A 13,470-nucleotide genomic window follows, 5' to 3' on the forward strand; every position below is an offset into this window, starting at 1 on the left:
TTGAATTAGCCTGGAAATGGTTTTTTTGTTGTTGTTGTTTTGTTTTGCTTTGTTTTGTTTTTTTCCCTGTTAAACTTGTAGATGAGAACACAGTCCAACTGACTCTTACTGCAGCCTTGTGAGATTTTAAACAAAGGACCCAACTAAACTGTGCTTGAACTCTACCCATGGTAATTGTGACATGATAACTCTGTTGTTTTAAACCTCTTACTTTGTAGTAATCTGTTATGCTGCAATAGATAACTAAAACAACAGCCATCCTCAGTTGTTTACATGTAGTCTGTAGCTGCTTTTGCACAACAACAGAGTTGAGTAGTTGCAGCAGAGACCATATGGCCCACAAAGCCTAAAACGTGGCCCTTTATGGAAAGAAGGATGTTGAGTAAGAGGACTGGGATGGTTCTGATTTATTCAGACGCATTAGTCAGAAGCTACTCAGGAATTATAATATAAATTTCTGATCAATTTTGCTTCCCTAAAACTTTGGTTTTTTTTGCCATCATTATGCAAATAGTCCTACTCAATAGACCAGCCTCATTTAATGCTAAATTTAGGAACACATTAATTTGAGGTATTTTATAGTAAAGCTTAATGGCATTTTTAATTTTGGAGAATTTTATGGATTTTTAACCATTGCTCCCATCTCCCCATATGCACACTCTTGAAGTATTTTTGAAGCTCTTTTGCTTTTCTCTGAATTATAAAGTTGTACTAGCTGTTATGGAGACCTACAATCCAAATCTAAGTGATGGCAGTTTTCATAGCCTACTTTGTTTTATTTGAAATGGAAAGTTACTGATTTTTATTTCAAAAGAAATAGTCTGCAAAGACAAGAAAGGTGAAGCCAGTCCAGTCGATAAATCTGTAAGGAAGAAGGTGCTACAGGCTTAGAGAGACTGTTTTAATCTCTGAGGCAGAAAAAATAATGAATATATAATAATCTTCTTTTAGTGAAACCAGAGTTCAGTCATTTTTAGCATCTTTTAATGAGAACCTGATTTTTTAATGATTTTTAAAGATTTTTTTCCTTCAAAAAATCTAGGTAAAGGAAAGCAGTTAATAGTAAATTTAATAGCTGCATTTATTTTTTTCTGACTTATGTTTGTATTTTTTTAATTGGCAAATAAAAATTAAAAACACTGTACAATCTACCCAAAACTTTAAAGGAAAAGTTAATAATAAAGTTTTTTAAATCTATGATAAGTATAGACTTGCTGTAAGGCAAGGAGTGCAGTGATTTCTCAAGGCCTTTCCTCATCTCTCCTTCCTTCTGAGATTTCTAACTTTCCTTTGTGCACTATTTCTAGTCCACATTTCAAATTCTCCTGCAGTTTCAATCAGACTACATAAGGGGACAAAGGAAAAAGCTTTGTCCCCTGGATAAGGCTGCTTTAACACATCAGCCTTGGAAGCTCCAGCATTCCTCTCCATCCCAAGAATGTGTTTATGGTTTGACAGAGGAGCAGAGTAATTTCCAGCTGATCAGAGAAAAGGTGACTTGTGTATTCCAGACCATGTGTTCTACTTTGCAGTCCAGCTTCTCACTCTTTCATGCTGATGCAAGTAGTTCTATGAACATTGGGGTGCTTTAGAAATACTGGCTGAACGAATTAATAGAGTACGTAAATAGTTTTTTTCTGCCTTTGGCCCTCTCCATTTATTTGCACAGTAGCATGTAAATTCTTAAAATAATTGTAAACTTAAAGTTGTGCAAAAGTAGTTTTCAAACTGGTTTAGCCAAATATGCTGGTATTTGGTAATTCCATTAGGGAATAGCCACATCCCTTCTAGGGAGTATCTCCTGAGGTCACTGATCCTTTTGTTCATCATCCAGGAGATAAACATGAGAATAAAAGCCTTATAACCGGCCAGAGACCCAGATTTCTGCCCTCCAGAAGGCTAGAGCAAGTTCTCCCATTGCTGTGAAGAGATTTATGATAGTCATGAAGTTGACCTACACATGCTTTTGGGTACTGATGCTGCAAAGACTGAAAACAGTTACATTCCTAGCAATTTCAGAGTTGATTTATGTGATAGGGTCAAAATGAAGTGCTCCAGAGAGACATCAACAACATTCTTATACTGAAATATATGTTCAGTGCGTATAGATTTTCTGAGCTCTTTACCCAGAAGATTTTAATTTCCTGCTGAAAAGAGTATCTTGATTAAAGACACACATACACACACACACACACACACTCCTTTACACACTGCCTACAAACAGGCTTTCCTCACTGATGTGGGACAATTCTGACAAAGTTTTTTTAAGTCTCCCTTTACATGGCACAGATTGTTCCAACTTATCACAAATGTACCAGCTGGACAAAAGTCAGAAAAAGTTGACATAGATAGTACAGAAAGCAGGCAAGATAAACAGAGCCACACAGAAAGCTGTTCAGTAACAGTTTAGTTTAATTTTATGCAACTAAGACTGTGCCCCTAGGTGTAGAGCCCAATGTGAGGGATCAGTTTCTTATGATAGAGTAATATTTATAACATCTAACTTTTCTACCTTATGGCAGAATGCCCCGTGAATCCTTGAAACTCAAGGCCCTCTTTGTCAGAGTTTTGGTTCTTACTGCAAAGTATGTTCTTTCCTTATGTCATCCAAACAAAGTAACTAGAGTAGTAAAAAGAAAGTCAGTGAGTTTGGATGCATCGGCTTTCTGGACTTGCAAATTATCCAGTGCAGGCATATCTCACACAGCAGGCTTGGAGGACTCTGGGGGTGGCCACCTTTGCTAGATATGGTATTAACCTCCTTCATATGGTTGGGTCAGTGATCTTGTAAAGTTCTGCTTGGCAGGCTCATACGTGTTGATAGGTGCCCTAAACTGATGGACCAGTAGAGTGTGGCCACTATCTGTGAGGTTATTTCTTCAGGCCCTCAATAAGCATTTACCCAAATACACTGATTTTACAGTGCTGTGGTTCTGTACTGGTTCCCATGAAGCACCCTTCCCATCTCTGATTTTCCAGGATCATTTTCCTTAAGTCAATGCCATTCCTGTAAATGCATTTCTACTCTTTGATCCCTTTTCTTTAGTTTACACTTTCAGTTAAATCTGTAACCAGGATAATCTTTGGAAATTCTTTTAATTAATGTTTATATTTAGCTTTATAGTCTATGTAAGGAGATCCAGGATTACAAGAGTCTGCTTGAAAAAATAGAGCCACAACAGATCAAATTTTCTTTCCATAGGACTGTATTTTTTGAAATGTTAAAAACTCTCCTATAATTAAATATTTAAACCTTATTTCATCATTTTTCTAAGGGTTTTTACTTCAGGGTTTACTAAAGAAAGCCAAATCAATTTCATAAATTTCTCTGTATAGGATTTCAAATAGAACATTTTTATGGAAATAGGGTGAATATGTTGTAGAGGAAGAAATGCTTCTGTCTCTCTGCCTACTTCCCTATTGGTCCTCTCTCTGGGTCTCCCACATCCTTTAGGGAAGATTGGCTTGCCATTCTGTTTGGTCAGTTAAAGTATTGGTTGGCCATGTGTATCGATGGCCAGATCAACCGTAAAAAGACCATGCCCATGGATGGTGCTCCTCTTGCATTTCTTGCTTCCACTCCATTCGTTGGAATAGAGATAGTCCAGATTTTGAGGAGAAGCTGAGGTGTGTGAGGAAGAGGGGCAGGTAGGGAGGGAGTGTCTTTCTTAGGCCTTAAGAATGAACCATGTGCTCTTACCCAACCTTACCAAGCTCTGAAAGATAATTGTCATTTTGGTTCCCAGTTGCTATCAGTCTTCCTACGTGTAGCTCTTTTGGAAATGTCAGCATCAGGAGTGAATGGCAGGATAAGATTTGGGCATTTGTGAAGTTCTCTAGTCAGGTTCCATTAATGCAATCACAGTTTCAGCCTCTGTCCTTTATAGGTCTTCTTAGCAGATCTGTCTTATTTTTCAGTGATAAACGTAGAGAGCTACGGGCAAAAATATCAAAGGTATCAATCATATCTTTCAATTCTCAAGTAGGCCTCGAGTAAGAGAAGAAGGCTTTGAAATCAGTTACTCTGACTCCCAAAGAAGACCTGCTTGACACTTGTAACCCTCCATTCTAAATGAGCAAAAATTTCATCTCCCTGAAAGCAGAGGGAAGATACTGCTGGGTCAGTTTCAAAGGCTCGTTGGTTACCTTCCTGCCACAATAGACCATTGAGAGTCTCTGCTCCCAGTTCCTGACATGGTGGAAATTGACCTTACACTCACCTTCCTCTGTATACTTCTGAGTGGGAACTTGAACTTCAGCATCCCCCTCTAGCTCTCTAGGAAAGTAAAGAGGTATGGAATATGCCCTTAGTAGCCTGGCTTGATTCTATCTTTTGGCTGTTTGCTGCATTTGTAGAAGGAAAAGAACAATAGAAAACATTGCTTCTCTCTTTCGAGACTAAGCATTTACAGTGCAACATAGCTAAGTAGGAAACCAAGAAAAAGAGAGGATGAGTTGTTAACTGACGGATCAAGTTACTCTTGTGTGCTCCAGTAACAGATGTCCAAGTGGCTTCAGGGCTACCTTTGTGCCTCCTTTTTTAAATGTATTTGATCATCTGCAGGTTGGACTGATTTACATCATATGAAACCCATGAGATGTGCTTGAGGCAGGGGAATGAATGAATTAAAGGCTTTTTCCGTATGTTATTTTCACCCTGAAGTACTTAACCTATCCCACTGTGTATCAAAAGCAGAAGAAAGTGATTCTGCAATGCCAGGTTGTTTCTGCCTTGGACAATTTACCATACCTGAATCTGTATGTGTCTGTTTTTTTGTTTTTTTTTTTTTTTTTTTTGGTGAACTTCATCCACAAGATATGTTATAGGCAGTACAAAAAAATTTATTTAAATTAAATTCGTGATAGTTAGCCTTAAAGAACATGCAACATTTCAGTTCCCTGCAAGGGGCTCTGAAATGTCCCATGATATGTTGCAGAGCCATTAAGCTGGTTTGCCTCTTTCTGCCTCTCCTTCCTGACCACTGGTGTGGGGGCAGAGAGCCAGATGGCAGGAGGTTCCTTTCCCAAACCAATTAGCATGTCCTCATATTTTGCTCTCTTCAGCCACAGCTTGTTCTCGGCTCTCTCCCTGCATCAATCAACAGCAGGCCCAGGACAGGCAGAGACCATCAGGAACTTACCCATCACACAGAGAGAGACTCCAGATCTCAGAGAGCAGCGCCCAAGATACCAAGACAGAACTCTGGTATTTTCTACTGTGAGTTTCATGCTGCAAATACACAAATCAACAGTTATTTTGTATGTATACACGGATTTCTTCATTTATTTGAAAAGAAGGAGGAAGGAATGAAGAAAAATGGACAGAGGGAGTGTGTGGGGGTGTGTGTGTGTTCGTGCATGCATGTGTGTATGTGTGAAACGGCATTATATTTAAAGAACAATGGTTTTTGATAGCCTTATAATTATTGTATTCTAATAGGATGCTGAGCACGGCCTTAGTCGGTTAACTCTATTTGCTTAGTCATTCATTCATTTACACATGTATACCCATTAACTAATAGGCCAGTCAAATGGGGTTACTTCTGGAGTGCTCTAGTTCTGCTTGCATATCAGGATCTACAATAAAAGCATTGCCTTAGGTCCTCAGGTAGAGGTTGATCGGGGGCAGAAAGGCTCTTCCTACTGACTCCGCCAGCAGCATTCTGGTAAGATGAAAAATGGGGAAAGATTAGTGTGGGCCACCCTTGAGAGACTATGGTTGGTCATAATTGAGTAGACACAGCAATAGCTTCATGAGACTATCCATCAAGAAATAAGTTTTTTAAAGTGTAGTTCTGGTAACAAAGACAAACCTATTTATTTTGTTTAAGTAAGTGCGCTAGGTGCCAGGGATTCGAAATAAGATAGGGGCCTATCTCTTTGGCCTTAATTCTAGGCTAAACATTACTCAGCTTGATGGTAAGTGTAATACTGAATACAACTACTACAGCAATGACCCACTGGAAATGTGTCGCACTTTACAGTTTATAAAAATCCTTTTATATGCTTGTTCTCGTTTGATCCTTGCATTATTCTTTAGTTAATTGAACAAGTGTTATTTCCATTTCCTAAATGAACAAACTAAAACGAAGACACCTAAGTCACTTGCCTAAGATTACACAGCTGAACTCAGACTAGAACTCAGAATGTCTAACCCCTAGTTTAAGGCTCTTTTGATACTTCATTGTGCCAATTATCAATTTTTGTCCCTCCAAATTTTCCCTTGAGTACTTGCTCTGCCGTTAATATTTGGAATCCCTTTAAGCTCTCCTCCTTTATGTGAGCACCATATTAAGCTTTCTAAGTAGAGGGTGCTGGAAGGACAATGCAGGAGGAAGGGACTTCTCTTGTAGGCTCCAGCAGCTGCACTCTTGGTCACTGGTATGAGTGTGAGTTCATCTGGTGGTACTGTGCCCCAGCCAGGGCACACAGTCCCTTGGTAAGCTTGCAGCCCTCACCTATCCTAGTGATCACCTTTTCATAGCCCTCCCAACACAGACACTAGAAATTCTAGCCCTCTTGCCCAGAGCAGTGCCTCCAGCCCCTCTGTATGCCCACTCACCTGCCTCACCAATTGTGACACACTTGTACCCTGCCCCTCAGATTTGCCCTCCTGACATGGACACTAGGAGTGCCAAGCCTTCTACCCAACAGTGATATTCCCAATGTATCTGTGCTTACCCAATCTGGCTGTGGCTCATGTACTTCCTAGAGAGTAGCTTTCTTCTTGCTCAGTGACTGAACCAGCTCTGGCATGAACAAGCCAGCAAACCTTTCTTCCATCCATTGAACTGCAACTAGACCTTCCGCAACCAGATAAGAACCTGAGCCTTGAGGAAAGATCCCCTTCCATCCTTCCTTGAGCACTCTCCCTCAGCCCTATGGAACATTATAAAGTTCTCTTACATCTTATAGTTAGTTTTATTATAGCTTAATCTTTTTTTTTTTTTTTTTTTTTTGAGACAGGTTGTCACTCTGTTGCCCAGGCTGGAGTGTAGTGGCGTGATCTTGGCTCAATGCAGCCTCTGCCTCCAGGTTCAAGTGATTCTCCTGCCTCAGCCTCCCAAGTAGTTGGGATTACAGGTGTGCGCCACTGTGCCCAGCTAATTTTTGTATTTTTAATAGCCACCATGTTGGCTAGGCTGGTTTTGAACTCCTGACCTCAGGTGATCTGTCTGCCTTGGCCTCCCAAAGCACTGGGATTACAGGTGTGAGCCACCGTGCATAGCCAGCTTAATCATTCTTTATATTAAGCTTCCCTTATTTAAATCACTGTTTGGTTCCTGTCTCCTGATTGGACCCCAGTTGATGCACTCACTAAATGTTGGTGTGAAGTGACAGACAAGGTAAAATTTCCTATGGGCAGGGACTATCATATATCTCAGATCACTACAAGCACCTGCCTATTTTGATGCCTGACACATAGAAAGTCTTGAATAAGTTCTGATTAATTGAGCACAATTTAAGTTAATTTTAACACCCTTATTTGTTAAGATGTAATAACAGCCTACTGAGAGGTCCAGCATGCTGAGCGGAAAGAGTCAAAAATTTGTTCATGTATGTGATCATTTATTTGTTCAATAATGTTGATCAATAATGTTGACTGGGATAAGCATCACTGGCTCCAACCGGAGGTCAAACAGCAGAATTGGCCCCAGCTGGGAGGCGGAGTGAATGATTGCTGTTAGAGGACAAGAGAAGGGAACATTCAGAAGGAAAGAATGAAAACGACACAGAAAGACCCAGAAAGAACTAGGGAAATACGACGTGCTCTAACCACTTCTGAGGCTCAGAGGGGACAAATGACTTGTCCCATGTCAGGTAGCCCTCTTCTTGGCAGAGCCAAGAGTAGAGAGCAGATTCTGTAATCCTCAGTCTAAACTCTTGACGTCACATACTGCATTGCTTCTCCAAGTGGGGTGGGAACGGGTGGTAATGCAAACTGCCATTTTGGGAAGTGGTTAAAAAAAATACCTTAAAATGTGGTTATCCTTTACCTAGTAGTTCTAAAGGAGTCCATGTTGGGGATCCAAGAAATTCCCCTGCCAATGCTATTACCTTTTGGAAAACAACCAGCGGTCTGTCAAATATGCTAGATTTGGGGTTTGACGCCCCTCAAGGTAATCAGTGACCTGTTAAACCACAGTATCCCAGGCCTTGTAGGCAAAGCAAAATGTTACCTGTCCTACGCCCCCTCAAAGTGTCCATCACTTCTCTGATGTAGTCTCACACCCATATGTAAAGCCTCTCTAGCACTCCTTTCCAAAATCTGTAGCTTAATTATGCTAATGATCTTCATTTATCATGTTGGTTTACTTATCAGGACATTTTCCTATTTCTGGTCAGATGTTTTTCCAGGGAGCCAAGGCATGGAATCCTTTATTAAGTGGGGGAAGAACCAACAGAATTTGTTCCACATATTCCTCTGACACATCCCCAAAAGCATGACTTCTAGCCTGAATTCTACAGCGAATGTATGGGCGTATGTGACACACTGTAATTCTTCATCAACAGATGGGTCACATATGAGCCAAAGCTGAATGTAGATGTAGCAAGGTCTGTATGAACTAAGCCAAACCATGTTTAGAATGTCTTTGTTGGCTGTCATTGGGAAGGAGTGCATGCTGATTAACTGATTTGAGATGTGCGTACATCTCTGTGCTGGGAAGCAAGAGACACGTGGGTCCAGAGAAAATGGACCAGCCTGTGAGTGTCTTAGCAGGGGCCAGATGCTCTGCAAGGAGTTCCAGTGAAATGAGAGCTATACTTTTCAGACCACCTCTAGCTAAATATATCTAATTGGGAGTTGCAGGTGCATGGGAAATAAAATTTCCCTCACTGGGGAATTTGCTACAGTGAGGATGGCTCTATTAAATCAGTGAGGAAGCAAACTTCCAGGACTTGGAAATACTTGCTTAGGCTATACACTTTGTAGGCTGGGCTTGCTCTAAGAGCCAGTCCTGAGATGCTTTCTGGCCTGATGGTTTTCAACAAAGCCACTATTTTTCTTTCTCTCTTCTTCCCTGTGTCTCTCATTCCTTGCACATATACTGTTCTAGAGATCTAAGGTTTTCTCCAGGAATACTCTTCTTTTCCTTTTGTCTTATTCATTTAAGAGACACTGCTAAACTTTGGGAATACAGCAGCCCTCCATGCAACTTCTTTTTGTTTGTTTTTAAATTGGGCAACACCTAATTCCATAAAATAGAATGAGTGTTTCTGAGACTTCTATTTTAGCCAAAATCTTGCCATCCTCTCTTAATAACCAATATAGGATTCTGTTACAGAGAGATTCAGAAAAGTAGACTTCCAGACCTTGGACGTCATTGAGTTTAAGAGAAAGGCAGTCCCAGGACCCTGGTCTAGCAGCTGAGTAAGGCTCAGTCCTTAGAATGGCTTAGCTTGCTCCATTGCAATGCATCATCCTGGATGTTAAAATCTAGCTCTCTCTCTGAAAACTAAATATGAAAGACTGAGATTTAGTCAACTTTGCTGAGATTTAATTTACATATAATAAAATGAATCATTTTAACTGTGCAGTTCAGTAAGTTTTGAAAAATGTATATGCAGATTCATGTAACATCCCCCAAAATTGAGAAAGTACACTTCCACCATCTCAAAAGATTCATTTGTAGTAAGTCTCTTCTACCCCATCCCCAGACAACAGCTGATGTGCTTTCTGTCATTGTACACATACATTAGCTTTGCCTGTCCTAGAACTTCATGTTAAGGGGAAGCATCCAGTATGTACTGTTTTGTGTCTGGCTTCTTCAGTGTATTTTTGAAATATATCCACACTGTTGTGCGTATCCAAACAGCGTTCTTTTTCATTGCCAAATAATGTTCTGCTATATTAATATACTACAAAATATTTGTCTATCTATTGGTGGATTTTTGGATTCGTTCCAGTTTGGGGTTTTATGAATAAAGCTTCTATGAAAATTCATTTCTGTCTTTTGGAAGACACATTTTCATTTCTCTTATGGAAATGCCTAGGAGTAGAGTGAGTCGTTTGGAAAGTGTTTAACTTTCTAAGAAACTGCTAAACTGTTTTCCAAAATAATTGTACCGTGTCACATTCCTGCCATGCTTTTATGAGGGTTCTTAGTGATCCATATCCTCACCAACACTTGGTATTGTGAGTCTTTCTAATTTAGCTTTTCTAGAAGGTGTGTGTTTTAATTTGCATTTCCATGATGACTAATGATTTAACAATTTTTCATGTGCTTATTGTTCATTCATATGTCTTTTAAGAATTGTCTTTTCAAATATTTTGCTCATTTTAAAAACTATTGTTGCTCTATAAGAATTATTTATATTATATGGAAATAACTCCTTTGTGAGATATATTTATTGCAATATTTTCTCTATATCAGTGCCTTGCCTTCAAAAGACAGAGTGCTTTATTTTTTAAAAGGCATGCTCTTATTGATTTTTTCTTTTATGATTTGTGCTTTATGTGTTCTAAGATATATTTACATTTTCTGATGTCACAAATGTTTAAGTGTTATAGTTTTAGCTTTTATGTTTAAATCTAATTGGATTTTTAAATTCTTTTTTATCCTTTTTATTGAGGTAAAACATACATATAAGATTTACCATCTTTACCACATTTAAGTGTACAGTTCAGTGCTAATAAATACATTCATATTCTTTTGATTTCCCTTTATCTTCCCAGCCCTGCTACCCTTCCTAGTCTCTGAAAACTACCATCCCACTCTCTATTTTCATGATATAAACTTTTTTACCTCCCACATATGAGTGAGAACGTGCAGTATTTGTCTTTCTGTGGTTGGGTTATTTCAGTTGACATAATGGCCTCCAGTTCCATTCATGTCGCTGTAAATGATAGGATTTCATTCTTTTTCTAAGACAGGGTCTTACTCTGTTGCCCAAGCTAGAGTGCAGTGGCATAATCGTGACTCACTGCACCCTTGGCCTCTCAGGCTCAAGAAATTTTCCCACCTTAGCCTCCCAAGTACCTGAGACTACAGGCATGAGCCACTATGCCTGGCTAATTTTTTAAAATTTCTTGTAGAGACGGTGTCTCATTATGTTGCCCAGGCTGCTGTCAAATTCCTGGACTTAAGTGATTCTCCAGCCTTGGCCTCCCAAACTGCTGGGATTACATGCACGACTCACCTCATCTGGCCACAATTTCATTCTTTTTTATGGGTGAATGATATTCCATTGTGAATGTGTGCCACTTCTTTTATTCATTCGTTCGTTATGGAATGCTGGATCATAGTAGTTCTATTTTAGTTTTTTGAGGAACCTTCATACTGTTCCCCATAGTGGCTGTACTATACTAATTTACATTCCCACCAACAGTGTGTAAGAGGGTCCCCATTTCTCCATAGCCTTGGCAACATCTGTTACTGCCTGTCTTTTTGATACAAGGCATTTTAGCAGGTGAAATGATATCTCATTTTGGTTTTGATTTGCATTTCTCTGATGTTAGTGATTTTCAGCATTTTTTCATATACTGGTTGGCCATTTGTATTTCTTGAGAAATGTCTGTTCAGATCTTTTGCCCATTTTAACTGTTTTTTGGGTTTTTTTGTTTGGTTGGTTTCGTTTTGTTTTGTTTGCTATTGGAGTTTCTTGAGCTCTTTATATATTCCAGTTATTAATCCCTTGTCAAAGGGAGAGTTTGAAAATGTTTTCTCCCATTTTGTGGGTTGTCTCTTCACTTTGTTAATTGTTTTCTTTGCAGAAGCTTTTTAGCTTAATGAAATGCCATTTATCTATTTTTACTTTGGTTGCCTGTGCTTTTGAGGTCTTATACAAAAAAATCTTTGACTCAGCTGAATGTCCTGGAGCACTTTCCCTATGTTTTCTTATAGTAGTTTTATAATTTCAGGTCTTAGATTTATCCCTTTATCCGTTTTGATTTTATTTTTATGTATAGTGAGAGATAGGGTCTAGTTTGATTCTTCGGCGCATAGTTATTCAGTTTTCTCAGCATCATTTACTGAAGAGACGTCCTTTTCTTATTGTATGTTCTTGGCACCTCTGTCAGAGATGAGTTGGCTGTAGATGAATGGATATATATCTGGGCTCTCTCTTCTGTTCCATTGGTCTATGTGTCTGTTTTTATGCCAATACTGTGCTGTTTTGGTTACTATAGCTTTGTGGTACATTTTGATATCAAGTAGTATGATGTCTCCTTCCAGCTTTGTTCTCTTGCGCAGGATTGTTTTGGCTATTTGAGGTCTCTTGTGGCTCCATACCAACTTTTGGATTTTTTTTCTGTTTCTGTGAAAAATGTCATTGGTATTTTAATAGGTATTGTATAGAATCTGTAAATGGCTTTGGGTATTGCCATTTCAACAATATTCGTTGTTCCAATCCATGAACATAGAATATCTTTTCTTTTATTTGTGTCTTGTTCAATTTCATTCATTGGAGTTTTACAGTTTTCCCCATATAAATCTTTCACTTCTTTTGTTAAATTGACTTGAAGATATTTAATATTTTTTGTAACTATTGTAAATGGGATTGCATTCTTCATTTCTTTTTCAGATTGTTAGCTGTTGGCATATATAAATGCCACAGACGTTTGCATGTTGATTTTGTATCCTGCAACTGTACTGAATTCGTTTTCAGCTCTAACAGTTTTCTAGTGGAGTCTTTAGGTTTTTCTAGGTATAAGATTATGTTATTTGTAAACAAGGCTAATTTGATTTCTTTCTTTCCAATTTGGATACCCTTTATTTCTTTCTCTTGCCTAATTGCTATGGCCAGGAATTCAAGTATGTTGAATAATAGCGATGAGAATGAATGTACTTGTCTTGTTCTAGTCCTTAGAGGAGAGGCCTTTAATTTTTCCCTGTTTTGTATGATGTTGGTCATAGGTTTGTCACATATGGCCTTTGCTATTTGAGGTATGTTTTCTGTACCCATTTTGATGGGGGGTTTTAAATTATTAAATGCTTTTCAAGCATCTATTAAAATAATTTGTCAGAGATGAGTTGGCTGTAGATGAATGGATATATATCTGGGCTCTCTATTCTGGTCCATTGGTCTATGTGTCTGTTTTTATGCCAATACCATGCTGTTTTGGTTACTATAGCTTTGTGGTACATTTTGATATCAAGTAGTATGATGTCTCCTTCCAGCTTTGTTCTCTTGTTCAGGATTGTTTTGGCTATTTGAGGTCTTTTGTGGCTCCATACCAATTTTTGGATTTTTATTCTTGATTCTGTTAATGTGATATATCATGTTTCTGCATTTGTGTATGCTGAACCATGCTTGCATCCCTAATATTCATCACACTTGATCATGGCGAATAATCTTTTTAATGTGTTGCTGAATTTGGACATGCAGTATTTCATTGAGAATTTTTACATCTGTGTTTTTCAGTTACATGGGCATGTAGTGTTCTTTTATCATTATGTCCTTGTCTGATTTTCATAGAATGAGTTTGCAAGTATTCCCTTCTCTTCAGTTTTTTTTTTTTAAGGCTTT

This window comes from Symphalangus syndactylus, chromosome 11 (assembly GCF_028878055.3).
Source record: "Symphalangus syndactylus isolate Jambi chromosome 11, NHGRI_mSymSyn1-v2.1_pri, whole genome shotgun sequence".
Classification (NCBI taxonomy): domain Eukaryota; kingdom Metazoa; phylum Chordata; class Mammalia; order Primates; family Hylobatidae; genus Symphalangus; species Symphalangus syndactylus.